Genomic DNA, 18,312 nt, shown 5'->3' with positions numbered 1-18,312 from the left:
CTTTAATGAAATGGGAACGCACTCACTTATAAATATTGGCTAAGTCCTAAGGGCTATTTGAGCCTAGATCGGGAAATACTTACCACCTGTTCATATGCCACACAACCATGTCAGCAGACAGTTTCACACGCACGGTTCACGGGCGGGCGTCCCCTTACCCGGAACTACACATAGGTCATGCAGGCATGAAAACAGCATGCAATTTCATTTGCAGGCAAGCACATAAAGATGCTATGCAATGCAGCATTGGCATGAGCAATTTCCGTTCATGAAACCATATAAGACCAGGCGTTTCCAGGCAAGTATACGCAATACCAGACCCAGTGGAAAGCCAATCCTCCAGGCGTTTCCGGGCATGTACACAAAGGCACAAGTCCCAGCGGAAAGCCAAGTCCTCCAGATATTCCGGGCATGATAACATCAAGTCCCAGCGGAATATCATATCCAACTATACAGCATGACACGTGTCAATCACCTGCATAGGCATATTCCATAAGCCATGGACACTAATCCAATATGTACATAGTGTGAAAGCAAGAGTGAACCATTCGGGTGGCCAAATGGTGACAGTATCATTGGTATCAGAGCATTCAGGCTCAACCCACTAAGCATAGTCCCAAGGAAGGTGCGGAGTTCTAGCAGAAGAATGTAACAGGGTAGCAGATGGAGTGGTTTGCAAAATAGGCGAAGATAGAGGAAACATTCCCTGAGGGTATGTACGTAGAACCAATACATCATTAAGCTCTTAGATTAGTTCCAAAGGCCTAGCAACATGCATGATCAGTTCTGGCAAGTGACCCACGGTTGTCTTAAGGGTAAGGGAAAAGCAGGCATGGGGACAACAGTGGAACAGATGCTCAGTTCTTCTGCAAGACTTGAAAGTGGAGATCAGAAGTGGAAAGTGTTCAGAAAGAAATATCAGTCAAAGTTGAAGTCAATTAAAGTAGCAGGTCAAAGTCAAAGACGGTAGTCTAGGGAGGAAGGATGACGGAGTTTGTCCACCCTTTTATCAAGTTTAGCAGGAGGGAATGTCATGTGCATGCATGTGCCATGGCTAATCTTTGGCATGAACATCATTAATCCCCATGATTAATCATTAGTTAAGCCAGCACATAGGTCACCATCAGTAGCTTCACATCATCAACATCATCATCATCATCATTAGCATCAGCATCATTATCAGTAGCACAACCTCATCATCATCATAATCATGATCATCACCATGGGTAGGGGCATCGGACCCTATCACGCGGCAGCCATAAGTAGCCTCCGGGTTGTAGGCAGCCAACAGAAGACCAAGTAGTAGGCGGCCAGAACCTAGCAAATGGCCAGCAGAATGTGGGTAGCATTTAAGGCAAAGCACAATATTTATTAATTATATTTCATGAATTTCTTGTCCAAACTTGGCCGACAGCATCAATAGTAGTTGGCCGACCAGCTCCCTTCCACATATAAAAGCATGAAGTCATTCAGCAAGTCATTCATTCAGTTCATTCAAGTCAATCATCAGTCTAAAAGCATAGAAGTCATGTAGAAGGGGCTAGAGGTTACCCCTCTGGCCTAATCATGCACATATATTCAGTAGTCATGTACAAGCATTAAAGCAATCTTTGTGTACCATATGAAATACAGAAAACCCTGACACCTATCTCTCTCTTCTTCTCTTTCCTCTGTCTTAATCATGTTTAAGTCAACCACTTGTTCTTAATCAGGCTTAGGGCTGTGGATCAGTACAACAAGGATTAGGGTTGTGGATCAGTACAACAAGGCTTTCACGCATGCATCTTTCATCCTCCCATACAAAAGAGGATTGGCTCCAAGAAACATGATAGCCAAGTTGAATACAAGCTATCATCATACACTCAGTTTGCGAATCCTTTAGGTGGAAGCTTTTCCAAAACACATTTACCAGCCCAAACCTTCACCAAAGGTCTAGTGCCTAGTGGATTTTCTATAAATGCCACAAAAGTATACACTAGATGCTTCTCCTTAAGGTACCACCTCTTGCTCCTGGGCCCAAACTTGGGCAACCTGGTCTTCACCTCTTGGATAATGAGCTCCTACAAACAAGCTTTTGTTATGGCTTCCTAGTATGTACCAAGATCTGATGTAGTGCATATCATCTGATTCCCGTGCATAAAGATTGTACTGCCTGAAGTATGTTAGCATCATTCAGCATGTTAGCATTTCTCTCTCTCTCTCTCTCTCTCCACCATGTTTTCTCACATGGTATCAGAGCAATCTTTTCCCTAGGACCTCCCATGGGTGCCTAAGACTCCTCCTAGTGATTATTATGTCTGTGTTTTGATACATTGACTCTCTCTCTCTCTCTCTCTCTCATGGTATCACATTAGTCTTTTCCCTAGGACCTCCCATGTTTTCTCTCTCTCCATGGAGAGCAGTTTTTTCCCTCATGGACGCCTAAGACGTGTTCTTCAATAAGCATTAAAAATATATTCAGTTAGATTCATTTTATGAGTTTATTTTTATGTTTATCTCTTGAATCACTGCTGCAACAACAATTGTATTCTGGGCATTTTTTGAGGATAGGTGGAATAGGGGCTTCAGCTGTTCTTCAACGCTCGGCTCTACATAGGAGCAACAACCAAGAGAGAAAGCAGAGAATTCAAGAAATGCATATTTGAAGCTCTAGAAGAAAAAGGTCGTTGCACGCAGGGCAGAGCAAAGCCATCAACAAGAAGAATAGACGGCAACCCACAGGGTCTGTGCACGAATTGCAAAGGAGAGCCACACGTGGAAGAGAGCAATACAAAGTGCAGAAAGTGGGCAGCTGTCAATGCAGATTTGACACTGTACAGGGCTGAAGGAGTATTGGGTGAAAGAACAAGCATTGGTAGCAGTCTGCGCGAGCAGAGTAAAGAAGAGTGTGTGCAGAATTGAACCGCGCAAGCATCACAAACAAGGTGGCCATCACTAAAAGGAGCTCGCGCAGCAGTAGGTCGCAAGAAGAAGAAGAACGCCCCATTTTTTTTGTGGAGCAAAGAGAAAACGCCTCATTTTTTTCTTCCTTCTCGATAAGGTCTGCAACCCTTACCCTTATCTTGCTTTTTCTCACTTGCCCAGCCAATTTTAGAACTTTTAAAAGGCTCTTTTAGGCCCTGCACCGCTCTCAGAGTTCCTTTTAAAAAGCTTCTTCTAAGCTCTTGCTCTCAAAGAGGCAGCAGCAGCAGGTTCTTTTTTTGTGTTTTAGGGAGGCATTTTTTTGGAGTTACTGGCCGTTCACGCGGTCATATCTTCGGATCTCTAACAATGCAGCATCTTCAGTTTTCGGGAGATGTTCTCTACTCGGCATAGATCCCTTCATGCAGAAGACAGTGCCTCATCATCTCGTAGATTTTGGGGCATGTTGAGATTGTCCGTCGATCTTCTCAGGATCGGACAGCTTCGATGCTACTACTTCGAGTTCACTTGGATTCATCTACGACACCTTCGAGTGCCACTTAGACATTCTCCAGAACACCTACCTATTTTTTTCGGCTTCTGAAAAATCTCCATAAATGTTTACCCTATTTTTATGTGTGCTGTAATAATCCGGAGTAGTACTCCGAAAATTGACTGTCTATGTTTTTCTGTGTGTTTTTATCATCGTATCCAGTATTTGTGTTCACCTAAATAACTGAAGCTGGGTAAAATCCTTTAAACCCATGATAGGAGCCAGGGGGGTTGTGAAACTGCTAAGGGTCATGCTCCTATGAATCAAGCTTGGAATGGTTCTAGGATGTAGGCACTTTGGTCACCTAGCCCTCTGAGTCAGTGTGCATCCACGCTTAGACCTAGAGCCTTTGTCCACACTTGTACGGAAGCCATGAGAGTACAACCTCTGAGGCATGCTCAAACTTAAGCCTCTGAGTTGGCATAGCGGACATGACTAGTAGATGACATAGTACAGTCTGGATGCATCTCCATCTTCGCTCCGAAGGGTTTTTTATTGGGTATTTTGGAGCTTCATATGTGTGCCATTTACCCCCGCTAACTCACTTACCTTATCTCACCACTTGTGGTGGATATGTATGTCTATGTGGCACTCTATACACCACATCTATACTCTCTCCACTCCTATATAGTCAGCCCGTGTACTCCACTCTCATTATCAGTGTACATTCACTCCTTCTAGTGATTATTGTGTCTGTGTTTTGATACATTGAGTCTCTCTCTCTCTCTCTCTCTCTCTCTCTCTCTCTCTCTAGCTACACCATGTTTTCTCACACTTACACCTACCCGAGTGCTGTCGACCATGAGAGGACAAGCCAAATCTTCCCTTAATGCTGCCGACTTCCCTTGACTTCCTCTGTATGGTGTTATATGATGTGTCCGACCAGTCCTTTGACCTTGTGGGCTTCTTCTTTGCCTATCAAAGCCTATTAGTTACCCTAAACTTGCTGCCAAATCAGGGACTAGCCATGAGTTAGCCATGTCCACGTGTGCACGTGACATCCCCTCCTTCTAAACTTGATGACGGGTTCCATCCTTTGACCTTAGATTGGATGACTGTCATCATCCTTTGTGTGCACACGGACTCCAACGCTTGTCATCCTTCCTTCCTAACAACCTTGACTAAAAACCTTGCCATTCCTCAGATTCCACTTCACATCTGATGTTCAAAACTATGCCTGTATTCCACTTTGTCCCCTTGCCTAAAATCCATGTCCCTTAACACAGCAATGGTCTTCTTGCCCAGGATGATCCTGGCTTTGCTCCACCCTTGGAAGCATTCCTGAGAGCCTTTGGTATGCCCCTTTGAGCATACAACTTACATGGCTGCTTTCTTGTGGTTTTGCCTGCTGCCAACTAGCCCCATGACTGCTACCTTGGTTGCATTTCTTACTATGAATATGTGCACCTTCCTGGGACTTGTAGTGCTTAGCTTGGATTGGTGCTCTGATACGAATGTGACATGTAAAAGCCTTGACTTACTAGATCCAGCCCTAAGCCTACTGATTAGGAACACTAATGCAAAAGCAATGATTAGACAGAGAGAGAAGAGAGAGATGAACTGTGTTTTCAGGATATTGATATGATACAAAGATGTCTTTGCTGTCTCATTGCCTGTCCAAGATACATATCCAACTCAGCTTTCCAAAAGCTTGCTTTCTCTGGCAATCAAAATGGTAAGTTTGTCTTCCAAACTTGTGGAGTATCCTTATGACATGTATGGCAACTCCATACATATCCACTCTCCTCTTGGTGATCATCTTACAAGCATATATGCTATCCATGCTATTTTTACAGCCTCACATGGCTTAAAGAACGCATGCCCACAGTGAAGATAAACCGTATACACAGCATCTCAACCAAGTTGGTGGTCCAAAAGAGTCCCAAATAATCACATCATTCATGGTAGCAACAAGAAAATCATTACTTGATGAGATTTGTCGGATACATGTCACCTGATGTGTCAAATATCAAATCCAAAAGCTCCTTCTCCAAGGGATGATACATGTTGATAATGTTTCATTGATTTGCCTTTATGAACAATAGAAAATATGTACAAAGCTAATCATGGCCTTGAACTGGCATCAAAGTCCTTGCATCGTTAAGATTCTGTGGACACTTGGCAGCCACATGATCCTTGCTGCCACATTTATTACACTTTCCATCGTGTATGTAATCATCATATTGTTGTGCAAACAGCTCTAGTCCTCAACGTTTGCCCTTGGCTTAGTATCCGAGCCTTCCTCCGCATCTTTTGCATCCTTAGTTATAGGTGTATGTGTAGATGGTTGTCCACGCTTTCTCTAATTAAAAGCAGCCTCGAGGTTACCTTTGTGTTACCGTGGAGAAGACCTATCCGAAGGCCACTTTATGTGTAAATTCTCGGCTATCCTTGCCGAGTGGGTAAGTTGCTGAATGGTTTGGTTAGGTTATCCGTAGACTCTGTTGAATAATGGAGTGCAATTGTGACCCAAACTTCCTCTGCTTCTCCTTCTTTGATATCTGCATGAAAGGGGTAAGTTGCTGAATGGTTTGGTTAGGATATACCCATAGACTTTGTTGAATAATGGAGTGCAATCGTGACTCAAACTTCCTCTGCTTCTCCTCAGATATCTCCATGAAAGGGGTAACCTTGAGAAGAATTCTCCAATATTTGGCCATGTAAGAGGAGACTCACTCTCCATTATCTTGGGTAATCCAACAATCCCATTCTTTTTGTATATCTGTCTCGAAGTTAGGAGGAAGAAAGTGTGCATAGAATTGTTTCTTGTAGTGCTTCCAAGAATGGGCCACACTTCCATCCAAAGTCTTTGCTAACCACCAATCATTCGCAATCCCTTTCAAGGGCATACCAAGATGACGAAGCATAGATTTCTCAGAAAAGTCTTTGAAGCCGCAATCTCAAACTCGTGGATGAAAGCGAGTGCTTTCGTTGTGTCCATCCTAGGCATTGAAGTTCTCAAACTTCATTGCTTGTCTCTTGACTTGAACTCTTTAAGCCTCTTACCATGATTTGAATCCCCTTGATCATTTCATGGTTGTCACGATTGTGACTTAGTTCATTATACACAGTCTCCTCATGGTTACAGATACTGAAGTGACATGATTACAGAGGACCCCTACACTCAGAAGGTCACGACTATTCGCTCTAGAGACATGCCTCTTCATCAAGAGCCACACTCCTTCGACACCGACTGGTCACACCCCTTCGCTCTAGGGTTGCAACTCTTCACCCAATGGTTGCAGCTATTCGTCCAAAGGATGTGTCTCTTTACCTAGAGTCATGACTATTGGTCATGGGATGTGTCTTTTCATTCGTGTCTCTTGAACTCCTATATAAGGAGCCTGTTGTATCACAATTTCAATCAATAAATCAAACATCTGTGTTCAAGTCTACTTTCAGTTTCAGTCTTAAATACACAGATAGTGGATGAAATACTAAGTAATAACAGTAATCCTCACAGTGGTATCAGAGCAAAATTTTTTCCCGGGCCTACGGTTGTGAGCCTCTCACACCCTCTCCGCTCTACTCTCCTCTCGGTGTTGTATGGAAGAAGCAGAGCGATGGTGGACTTGGCGTGAATCCTTGCCCGCAGTAATGTAAACAAGCAGCAAACTTTTTTCCGCCCTGTGAGATGCCCAAACCCTAACCCTAAAATCAGTCCAAACCTTAATCCTAAAATCAGCCCGCCCAAACCCTAAAATTGGGTGTAGCAAGTGTTGAATGGAAGAGCAGGAGAGAATGCCCCATTTAATTCTACCCAATTTTGCCAATTTTGCTTGATTAAGCATTTTTCCAATTTTCTATCAAAAAAAAAAACGATGGGAAGCAGAGAAGCAGAGAAGCAGAAACTCACATCAAAGTGCTTGTAGTATGCTGTGCTCTACTGGAGGCCCTCATCGCATCTTTTCGGGCTGCATTTCTCTCCACGCAGGGTCGCCACCTTTCGATCTTGCCGCTTCACGTTTTTTTAAAAAAACGTAACGTTTCACATAAAAAAAAACCAATAGCCTTATAATTTAAGGCTTATACTAAGCCTTATTACACGTGGCTCTACCAGCCATGTAAAGCAGCCAGCACCTAACGGCCAGCGCCAGCGCAAGGAAACCCAGCCGCCGCTGACTAGCGCACACTAAAAAAAAAAAAAGAGACGACCAGCGACCTGCGTATTAAAAAGAAAAAGAAAAAAGACAGAACCCGACGGCCAGCCTTCAGCGCATTTACAAAAAAAAAACCCATACACTTACGGGTTCCTACGAAATGGCGCCTGCCTTGGTCTTCTGCGCGCCAACTTGCTGCCGCCTCCCTTCCTCGAAAACAGCCTTCTTCATTGCTAGGCTCCTGCGGTCTATGATGGTGTTTTCCGCGGCTTGACGACTACGACCTTGGTGCTTCTTCTCCAACAAAACTATTTATTATGACATTCACAGCAACAAGCTGCATTCCAGCGGTTTGAAGCCATGTTCCATCAACAACCAAAAGCTCGTATCGATGAGCTTCAACATATTTCTCAACAAAAATTCTCTCACCCTAAGCATGGTTCTTCAGAGACAACTAGACACAAAGTATCTTCGTGCGAGCAACGTAAGCCTCAGCATGGATATTCTTGGAAATGTTACGGTTCTAAGCAACCAACTTCTTATTGGAATCATCAGCAACAGAAGCAGCAACATGAAGCTTCCAAAGGATCATATCTTGGAAAGAAATCAGCCATATCAAGATGGGCTTACTTAGTGGCACGTGTGTCCGACCCTAGTCGAGTACTCGGTCGTGAACGCCGCGACGTTGGACAAGTTTCCCCTCGCGAGCAATGCCCTACATTCAAGTCCTTGCAAGCTCTTGGTGGTAGTGTTGAAGACTTACTCATTCTCACGTTGTGCAAGAGGATCCTTGAGAGGTCTAAGAGGCGCAAACAACCTCAACCTCCCCCTTCTACATTGGAAGCCTTAATACCTGCTGAGAAAGCTGAAGATTCAGAAGATTCTGGTACATGTGTGACAAATACAATGTCCACCACTCCTTTTCTTGCCGTGACCCAGGCAGAAGCAATAGCCTCGTCACCGCCCGTGCAAAACGAAGTTTTTGCCTCTGACCAGATACCTGACGCCGTGGTGAATGATGCTTCTTCTTCAGAAATGAAGACTCCAGTCCTTACCTTCAGTGGTGCAAAGGATAAATCAGACGCAAACTCTTGCAGCATGACTTCAGTCGCTGCAAATGAATCTTTGGATATAACTTGTTCCGAGAACAACTTTCTAAGCAAAGAAAAGCATATGGAAGATATTTCTTCTCAACCTACGACAACACAACCAATGGAGTCCCTTTCAGATTTCCAAATGATGGTCACTAACCAAATGGAAAGTTTGGTGACACAATCCTTGATATTGGAGAATCAAGACAGTTTGCTTATGGTTTCTCTAAAGGCAAATGAAGATTCAGTCTTTTCTTGGACAAAGCTCGAAGTTACCAATGATGTTAACAAAAGTTCTACTCAAGTTACAAATATGATTCTCATACTTTTGGTAAAGATGAGACAAGTTGCAGATGCAGTTAATATTCAGTTTGGTATATGCAAGATTGTTATGGTCAACAATAATGCCATGACATGGGATCTAGCAGCTAGAGCTTTGGATGCAGAAGCACTTCAATCATTTCCCTTCTTCCAGAGTCTCAACAACTACCCCTGAGTTTTATTTTAAATGGGAGGGAATGTCACGATTGTGACTTAGTTCATTATACACAGTCTCCTCATGGTTACAGATACTGAAGTGACATGATTACAGAGGACCCCTACACTCAGAAGGTCACGACTATTCGCTCTAGAGACATGCCTCTTCATCAAGAGCCACACTTCTTCGACGACTGGTCACACCCCTTCGCTCTAGGGTTGCAACTCTTCACCCAATGGTTGCAGCTATTCGTCCAAAGGATGTGTCTCTTCACCTAGAGTCATGACTATTGGTCATGGGATGTGTCTTTTCATTCGTGTCTCTTGAACTCCTATATAAGGAGCCTGTTGTATCACAATTTCAATCAATAAATCAAACATCTGTGTTCAAGTCTACTTTCAGTTTCAGTCTTAAATACACAGATAGTGGATGAAATACTAAGTAATAACAGTAATCCTCACAATGGTGATGTCGTCGTGGTGCTATATCTATATCTCTATCATGATGATGTCGTCGTGGTGTGGTGTCTTGATACCTCTCCATGTGTGAACGAACACATCGTGCAGCTCATGTTCGAGCTTATGTCAAGAATGAGTGGAAGAATCTATAGTCTTGTCTTTCTCCTTTTGAGCCATACTATGTCATCGTCGTTCCTCATATTCAGCTGAGGGGCTTCAGAGACATTTGGATGCCTTCTTACGAGTCTTATGCACTTAGCAGGACCTCTCTGTTAACCTTGGTAAAACCAAGGTAATGGTCTTCAATACTTCCCGCCCCTTCACATCCAGATTGAGCTTCACATACAGAGGTGATCCTGCGGAGATTTTCTCATCCTATGTCTACCTTGGTGTCACTTTCACTCGCCCATGCTTCCTGCAACACATGCCAGAGTGACACGGGGATATGCAGCCTTGACCTTACTTGAGTGGCAGTGCTTCTAGGGACATTTTCAGGAGCCCAAGAAGGGTTGGCTTTTTGACACCCTTGTCACACCAGCCTTGATGTATGGAGCAACCTTGTGGGGACCAGATTTAATCGATGAGGATTGGCAGAGCAGCGAGTTGAGAGGCCCCAAGTCATGATGTTCTCCCATATGATCCGTAGCAAACCATCGATCCCACACCAGATTATCCAGGCAGAGTTTGCTGCAGCCCTGATGGTAGTGGATGCACTCTTCTAGACAGTCACATACCTCCATCACATCACTCACATGGATCCACAAGTGCTCGAGGCTTGCCCTGGAGTCCTCGACACTCAAGGGCCATTCTGGAGTGTTGTATGCCTTATTAGTTTCCACTTGGTTCTCAGTATATGGGCTCTGCATGTAACTTGGTTGAACACAATGCTAATCAATACACTTAAATACACTAAGATTTTATGGACACTTGCTAGGAGAATCAAGGACATAGTGTCATGGGCATTTCCATACCAATGCATATGAATACAATATTGCAAACAAGTGGTTGTCGATGTAGACTTGCAACCCACACTATCCTCTCAAGTACCCATGTTCCCTACCATCTGCTCTCTATTGTTCCACCAACACATGGTAGCAACAATCTGCAAGAGAGCATGTAGGACAAGAGAACACTACATAGGGTATGTGATCTTGTAATCCGGTTCCTTGCTACTTGCTCCCATATTTAAGCATAAAAGCTTACCAATAGCAAGCAGAGTTGATGACAGCGGAAGTCTTCGCGATGGAAAACCTTGGAGTGTTGAGATCTTTGATTTGTCGTCTTTCTTCGCGACAACAAAAGTCTTCAAGAGGATGAAGGGAACCTTGGGAAAGCTTCCCCTATGGTTCAACTTGAGAAAGGAGAGCTGAAATTAGGGTTTTCAACAAAAAGACCAGAAATTACAGCAATAAAGAGAGCTGTTTTGCTGAATTTCAGTCATTGAGAGTGTGTAGGAGAGTGATTAGCATTTGGAAACACTCTTGGAAGCTTGGAAAACACCCTAGCAAGTTGGGTATGGCTATGGAGAGCTTGGAAATGGAGAGAAATGGTGGAAAAACAGAGTTTTCAGCCTCCAAAAATCTTCATGAAGAGAAAACACGAATTTTCTCTAAATAAGTAAGTGAATTGGGGTCCAATCAGGTGAAGGGACATGGTGTCACGTGCACACCATTCAGGTGTACAGTGACATGGCATCATTTTAGCATCATTAGCATCATCAGGAGTTATCAGGTATTTTACAGGCATTTATGCAATTTTACAGGCATTTATGGGGCAGCCGACCAGCAGTCTTGGACATTTCATCTGGCCGACAGCAGTTATGCTGGCCGACCTGCAGCAGTCCTACATATATATACAGGCGCCTCTCCATTCAGTAATTCAAGTCCATCATTCAGCAATTAGCCCAGTATCCCTCAGCGTTTCTGCTCCAGGAAGGCTGAGAACAGTAACGCATCATCATCAGCATCATCTTCAGCAAACGCATCAGCATTCAGTTCAGTTCAGCCCATCAGATCTGCAAACGCATGGAGCATCCACCTTCCCGTGTTGGAGAGCATCTGCGTTTCATCATCAGGTCAGCATAGCATCTGTTCCAAAGCATCCCTTCAGCGTTTCCTTCCCAGGAGACAAGGGAAAGATAGTGGACAGCAGTTCATTCAGCATATCAGTATATTCAGCATATAGGCAGTATATTCAGCAGTATAGATCCATTTGGATCTCATTGTAACCGCATTCATCATCTAATATAGCTGCATTGCATTGACACATATTTGTCTATCTCTTAAACATCATTCAGTGCAGTTTAGTTAGACTAAGGTTGTGATTACTACGGTCCAAGACCTCTACATGTCACATTGGTATCAGAGCGTTATAAGGTAACCAGCCTTAGAGCATGTTCATTTTAGCAGTCATTCAGTCAAACATCATTTTTATCGCTTCTGCACAGTTAAACCCTGTCCTCAAAATCTTGCAGGCCACCCTTAGGGATTTTCCCTTAGGTATGCATTAGTAACCCACCCATCTGCATTCTTGCACAGCATATAGGGTTGCACATGGCTTGCATAGCAGACATCTTAGCAGTCATCTTAGCAGTCAGTCTTGCATCTGCAAGGCATACATATTTACCCATGAACTCTCTGGGGAAGAATGACATCCATCATCAAAGGAGGACATAAGTTTTGGGCTTCAACTGGCAGCAGCAGGGGGTTTCTCTTCCACAGAAGACGGAAGTTTGCTCCAACATCGCCTCAGGAGGTTCAGAGCTTCAGGAACGACGGAGATGGTAGGTGAAAGGTTTCCACAGGCAGGTCAGGGGTGACTCAGGTATTTCCAGGCAGTTTTAGCAGCATTTGCCATTCAGTTCCCGCAGTACATGGAGTCTTGGCTCAAAGGATTTCACTCCTGCAGACGACCTCAGTCCCAGCACAGCAGAAGACAGAAGGGGGCAGTGGTTCGGAGGAGAAGGATCACCAGAGGAGTCGAAGGTTGCCAGGTATACCACCCAGCAACAGTTTAGCAGCGGGGAATGTCACGTGCACACCATTCAGGTGTACAGTGACATGGCATCATTTTAGCATCATTAGCATCATCAAAAGTTATCAGGTATTTTACAGGCATTTATGCAATTTTACAGGCATTTATGGGGCGGCCGACCAGCAGTCTTGGACATTTCATCTGGCCGACAGCAGTTATGCTGGCCGACCAGCAGCAGTCCTACATATATATACAGGCGCCTCTCCATTCAGTAATTCAAGTCCATCATTCAGCATTCAGCCCAGTATCCCTCAGCGTTTCTGCTCTAGGAAGGCTGAGAACAGTAACGCATCATCATCAGCATCATCTTCAGCAAACGCATCAGCATTCAGTTCAGTTCAGCCCATCAGATCTGCAAACGCATGGAGCATCCACCTTCCCGTGTTGGAGAGCATCTGCGTTTCATCATCAGGTCAGCATAGCATCTGTTCCAAAGCATCCCTTCAGCGTTTCCTTCCCAAGAGACAAGGGAAAGATAGTGGACAGCAGTTCATTCAGCATATCAGTATATTCAGCATATAGGCAGTATATTCAGCAGTATAGATCCATTTGGATCTCACTGTAACCGCATTCATCATCTAATAAAGCTGCATTGCATTGACACATATTTGTCTATCTCTTAAACATCATTCAGTGCAGTTTAGTTAGACTAAGGTTGTGATTACTACGGTCCAAGACCTCTCTACATGTCACACATGGGGAGATGCCCATTTATGAGTAAAAGGGGAGGATCAGGTCCTGGACATTGAGTCTTGTCCGCCTCGGGACTTCAGTGAGTGTGAACTTGGAAGCGGTCATAATTTATAAGTGACTTTTGGGAGCCCAAACTCCAGTTCAATGTACATACATGATAAGAAAGCACGGGTGGACCAATTGGGTGGCCAAATGGTGACATCCCCCTCGGCTTCTAAACAGTTGTCCGCAACTGAAAAGCATCCAAATATGTCTGAAGCACATGCGGGCAATCTTTGAAGAACTCTTCATCTACCCATTTAGCATCAATGGGAAGATAGTTCTTAAACTTCACAAGGTAACGCCTCACAACTTTGCCTGAAAGCAAGCTTGCGTTCCTTGTGATACACAATCTGCTCTGGCTGTAAGATCTCCTCAAGCTCATCCACTTCTGGTGGATCCTCAATGACCATTTCACTGGGCTGCGGTCCTACATACTTGCGAAGGAGACTCACATGAAAAGCATTGTGTATGTGCCAATGACTAGGTAATGCCAATCTGAAAGCCACTTCATCGATCTTCTCGATCACTCGAAAAGGCCCATAGTACCTGGTTGCAAGCTTAGGATATGCACCCTCTTTGCCTGGCCTCTTTGCAAGTCTTGCTTTCTCAAATTTCAGCAATACCCAATCATTCTCTTTAACATCCAATTACCTTCTATGCTTGTCGGCAGCCTTTTTATGCTTGTCTTGTGACCTTGCAATGGCTGTCCGCACCTGAGCAAAAGCAATATCCAAGTCTCTTATATACTCATCAGCTGCAAATATCTCATCCTTTGTGTGAAGGATGGGTGGCAAAACCACCTTACCCCATAAACAATCTCAAACGGGGCCTTTCCCGTAGATGCATGCACCGTGTTGTTATATGCAAATTCCACAAGCGGTAAGTACTTCTCCCAAGAAGACTTTTGATTTGCCACATAACATTTCAAGAGATCCAACACGGCTGAATTTGCAGCCTCACTTTGCCCATCCGTTTGAGGGTGAAAAGCTGATGAGAAGTCCAATTTGGTGTCCATATTATCAAATAAGGCTCCTCATGAAAGATAATTGCCTATGTGTGGTGTCTGACATGAGGCAAAAGGTTTTGGATGAGTGCCATGCTCCTCCATATGCTGGTCATAGAGGCGTAATGCCTACTACACACATGATTGAGCGGTATTTCTTTTGGCCAGGTATGCGGAAGAACATAGAGGCACATGTACGTGCATGTATCACCTGTCAAAAGGTCAAATTTGATAGGCAAAAGGCACCAGGTTTGCTTCAGTCATTGCCTATTCCCACGCAGCCATGGGAAAGTATTACAATGGATTTCATTATGGACTTGCCACGTACCCAACAAGGTAAAGATACAATTTGAACAATTGTGGACAGGTTTAGCAAGCAAGCTCATTTCTTGCCGGTCAAAAAGACCATCAAAGCTGAGCACATATGAGGCATGTGCATGACCAGCCATCAAATCAGCCCAAATAGTGGCAAAATCAGCATCCGTATGATACAAATCACGCATGGTAGACAAGTCCCCATGAGAGGCAACCGAGATAGCTGCTACATACGGCTTTCGTGACAATGCATCGGCCACTACATTCTTCTTTCCCGGGGTGTGCAAGATCTGAAAATGAAACATAGAGAGGAAATTGGCCATCCTCATATGCTTCTCTGACAACTTAGTTTGAGTAAGAAAATACCTCATCATAGTGAAATCAGCCCCAAGAAGGTAATGTTTCCATATAGTAAGTGCATGAATTACAGCCAAGAGCTCTTTCTCATAAATGCCAAGAGATAGCTCTGCATCATGCAATCTACGACTCTCATAAGCCACGGCATGTCCCTCTTGATTAAGGACAGCTCCTATGTAATTTCCAGATGCAACACATTCCACACAAAAAGGCTTTTGCAAATCCGGAATGATCAACGTTGGACCATGAGTAGTTGCATCTTTCAATTTGAGGAATGCATCCCTCTCTACATTAGTCCATTTGAACACGGCCTTCTTCTTTGTCAAATCATGTAAAGGAGAAGCAATCCATGCAAAGTGCCGAATGAACCTGCGGTAGTAAGAGGATAATGTCACCAATTGGCCGACCATTTGGTCCATTCCTAGTTTTTGCGTCTCGTTCACTTGAGGCCAGGCCGGTGTCTCATGTGAAGAGGCCAGTATTTTGCTGACATGGACGGGAGCCAGATTGGTGCCACCCGTGTGTTAGCAGGATGGTGTCGTATGGACGGGAGCCAGACCAGTGCCACCCGTGTATGACCTGGACTGTGTTCGATCCATGGGACTGTCACGCCATGGAAGAGCCAGTATTTGTGCCGTGTTTTGCCTATGGGACTGTCACACCATAGGGAAACTCGTGCCTGGAACTGTGTCTTACCTATGGGACTGTCACTCCATAGGAAGACCAGGTTTTTATGTTTTATGTCGTGCCAGTTTTGTGCCGACAGATATTTTGTACATGTTCCATGAACGGGAGATATGTCCATGTTACTTTTTGCACATGCACACATATTTTGCATGTTTGAAACTGTTTTCGCATGACATGTATTTGTGTGTTTGCCTGCTTGACGTGTTACTTACTGAGCGGGGACGCCTGCCAGTGAGTCGTGAAGTCTGCCCTGTATTCTGACAAGTTTCAGTGCATGTGAACAGGTGGTAAGTATATGGTACTTGTTGTTTTAATATTTAAATTCTAACCCCTTTGTTTTATAAGGTTAGGGGTTCACACTTATTTAAAAGTGGGCACCCCCTTTGGGCACCCACTTAGGGGCCAAGGTGGGGAGCCTCACTTTTAAGTGAGTGTGGGGGTGGGCATGGTCACCAACCCCCACTAATCCCCCACATGCATGCGTGGGTATCTCTAAGGTTATCTTCACTTCAATTTTATTAAAAAAAAGGGCCCCCTTCAAGCGTAGAGGGCATCGCATCTTCTTGGCGTTGATTTTTCATCACCCGATTCCACCATCCTTGTGGAGATCAAGAAACGGCGACCATCTCCTACGCTTCGGCTCCTACAGCAACCAGGCGGCTACCTCTGCTTCTTCTCTCTCAGGCGACTGCTTCTCCACATGCTCTGCTGAGTCTCCAGTACAGGCGGCTGTTCTTGTTGCAGGTGGCTGCGCCTACACCATCTCCCCTCCTACAGGTGGGCTGCGCAAGTTGCAGCCAGGCATAGCTGAACTGCACAGGCTGTGAATACCTCATAGGCTGCAGCCCCAGGCGCCTGTGTATAGCAGCCAGGTGTCCCTTTTCTCACAGGCGGCTGTGTGCACCTCTACAGCCGGTCGTTTCCTTTCTACACAGGCTGCGTTATATCCCCAGCAGGCTGCCTCCTTATGGTGCTGCTCTTGTAGGCGCCCGTGTGCTCACGTGCTGCGCCTGTCTTCAGTAAGGCTTCCCACCATCTATAAGTGGACTGCCCACTCTCAACAGGCGGCTACCTCTTCAAATCAACCAGTTCCTTCACGCTGTAGCCAGGCCTCTCCTTCCTTGCTAGTGGGTGCTCCTTCTCTCACAGCAGGCGGCTGTGTTTTGTTGCGGTTGTACTTGGTGGCTGTCCTAAGTTCACCACGAGGCGACTGTGCCATCTCAACAAGGTGGCTGTTTCTTCTTCACAAATACCCCGGGTATTGGACTTCCTTCTGTCATCCACAACAAGTAAGTGAATTTTCAGATTTAAATAAAGTACTTTGTGTTTAAATCTGATAAGGGATTCCCGACTCCCTATACGGCCAACACCCGTTCGGTGCCGGGTTGTCCAAGCTGTATTGGCGAACCTCGGTCCAAAGGTGCTGAGATCGGGAGAGCCAGGCGTTAGTACGAGAGCGCCTGTTTGTGCGTGGTCTCGGAACACCAGTGAGGCGCTCTCCGCGGAGTCCAGTGAAAGCACAGGACCGTAGAGATTGGACCACACTAGTGGTCGTTCTGCTTCGAGTTTCTTCATCGAAATCCGAGCCTATTTGTTTGGTACTGTTTTCATATGTACATGGACATTATCTGGTTCTCAGAACCCATGGAGCATTGTATTCATTAAAATACTCCCAATAAATATATCATATATTGAGGGGGGGGTCGGCCCGTTCCGGCCCCAGTGCTGGTGTCCATCTTTCCATTTCTGTTCTTTTAAATTCAAGTTGTTTTAAAGTTGTCCATTTCAAATTTGTGGTTTTAAAGTTGTGCTATTAAGCGTGTGGGTGTCCAACGGAGTCTTTCCCACTTGACGGGATCGGTTTCATTGGTATCAGAGCACGGTTGTTTCCCTCTTCCTAGTGGGGAAACGAACCTGTGTACTGGACATCCCGCTTTTAGCAAACTTTGAACACAATGGACAGCCAAGGCAACCCTTTGGAAGTACCAAATTCGAGGGGTCCATCTAGTGCTTCTCGTGGGTCTGATGCCCTGCGTGGTAGGCACAAGCCCCTTGAAAGGGTTCTTGATAGTGAATCCAAAGGTCAACTGTCTCCAGGAAAGACAGTTATGCTTGAACAAGAGCCTGATGCTATGAGGGCTGAAATGGAACATATGAGAAAACTTTTGCAGGCTCAAGAGCAAGAATTGAAGTTTTTGCATGAAGATCCCCATCTGCAAAGTGCTATTGAAGCCAGGAAGGCTGATGCTATGGTTGATGTAACCTTTGAATCAATGGCTCGTGAAGTGGGCAAGAAACCAAGGGAGTTGGCACTTGCCTATCTCCTTCGCAAAGGTGATATCAAAGAGGGGGATGACGGAGAGCTAAAATTCAGAAATCCACCTCGTTTGAAGCATGGAGATCCCGCATCCCAGAGGCTGAATTTTCTTAATGCATTCAAAGACTGTTTTGCTGACTCGTTGCCAGGTGAATTACCTCCTCAAAGGCCCGAAGATCACCGCATAGATCTTGTGCCAGGTAGTTCTCCACCTAACAAACCCGCATACCGAGTAAGTGCTGCACAACAAGAAGAAATTATGAAGCAGGTAAACGAGCTTTTAG

General features: G+C 44.8%; 1 protein-coding gene across 6 annotated transcripts in view; it reads left to right on the top strand.

The window, feature by feature from the left end:
* Positions 1-18,312, top strand: part of LOC147622297 (uncharacterized) — a 99,695-nt gene that overhangs the window by 13,088 nt on the left and 68,295 nt on the right. For 4 of the 6 annotated variants that reach the window (XM_086823401.1, XM_086823402.1, XM_086823403.1 and 1 more), the window contains exon 2: positions 2,551-3,040. The exons of 1 other annotated variant lie outside the window; for it this stretch is intronic. The gene's annotated coding sequence lies outside the window, so the exon portion shown is untranslated. The remainder of the gene's footprint in view (positions 1-2,550; positions 3,041-18,312) is intronic. One more of the 6 variants, XM_086823398.1, reaches the window with a different exon arrangement.

The sequence above is a fragment of the Cibotium barometz genome, chromosome 29 (genome assembly GCF_041138505.1).
Source record: "Cibotium barometz isolate CiBa-2024 chromosome 29, ASM4113850v1, whole genome shotgun sequence".
NCBI classification, from domain to species: domain Eukaryota; kingdom Viridiplantae; phylum Streptophyta; class Polypodiopsida; order Cyatheales; family Cibotiaceae; genus Cibotium; species Cibotium barometz.
The sequence above is the reverse complement of the archived record's forward strand: the minus strand, read 5'-3'. Positions and strand labels throughout refer to the sequence as shown.